The sequence below is a fragment of the Hippocampus comes genome, unplaced genomic scaffold (genome assembly GCF_001891065.2).
Source record: "Hippocampus comes isolate QL1 unplaced genomic scaffold, H_comes_QL1_v1.1 scaffold91, whole genome shotgun sequence".
NCBI classification, from domain to species: Eukaryota; Metazoa; Chordata; class Actinopteri; order Syngnathiformes; family Syngnathidae; genus Hippocampus; species Hippocampus comes.
Window position 1 is genome coordinate 1,709,066 of NW_017805034.1, and position 583 is coordinate 1,709,648.

The following is a 583-nucleotide window of genomic DNA, read 5'->3' on the forward strand; positions in this document are numbered from 1 at the left end:
GTGTGGTGCCAAGTCACTCCACTTATGAGCTTTTAAACAAAAGCACTGTCATTCCGCTAATTTTTTTGTTTTGTTTTGCGCTGACACGCAGACTTGGTGGCAGTGAACTGAGTTCACTTCAAAATAAGCAACACTTGGGCAAAGAGTGGAAAATGATTCAAAAGAAGCTGTTTGATCTCCACGCCCAGTTGAAGTTAACCATCAAGTTAAATGTCAAAAACCAGATAGCTAAGCCTTTCCATTCCCTAGCTTCATGCTAACACTATTATAATGTTGTGGTGCCATCACCCTGTCATCAATGTACTAAACACAAACGGTGCAGCATCACGCGTAGAGAGAAAACAGTACTCAGTCATACATTCTTTATCCTCCATGAGGAGCAAGTAATGTAGAATTTGTAGTCTTGAAGCCAGAGTTGAATGTAGCCTTACTTCACTTATTATTATTATTTTTCTTTTTTTATATGTACAATCAACAATGTATGTACTTACCCGGTCACCCGATGAGGGTTGTCGATCTGCTGTCAGGTCATCCATTTTTAAAATGCATAAAAATGTAAACTCTATCTTTAAACTCATCTCGA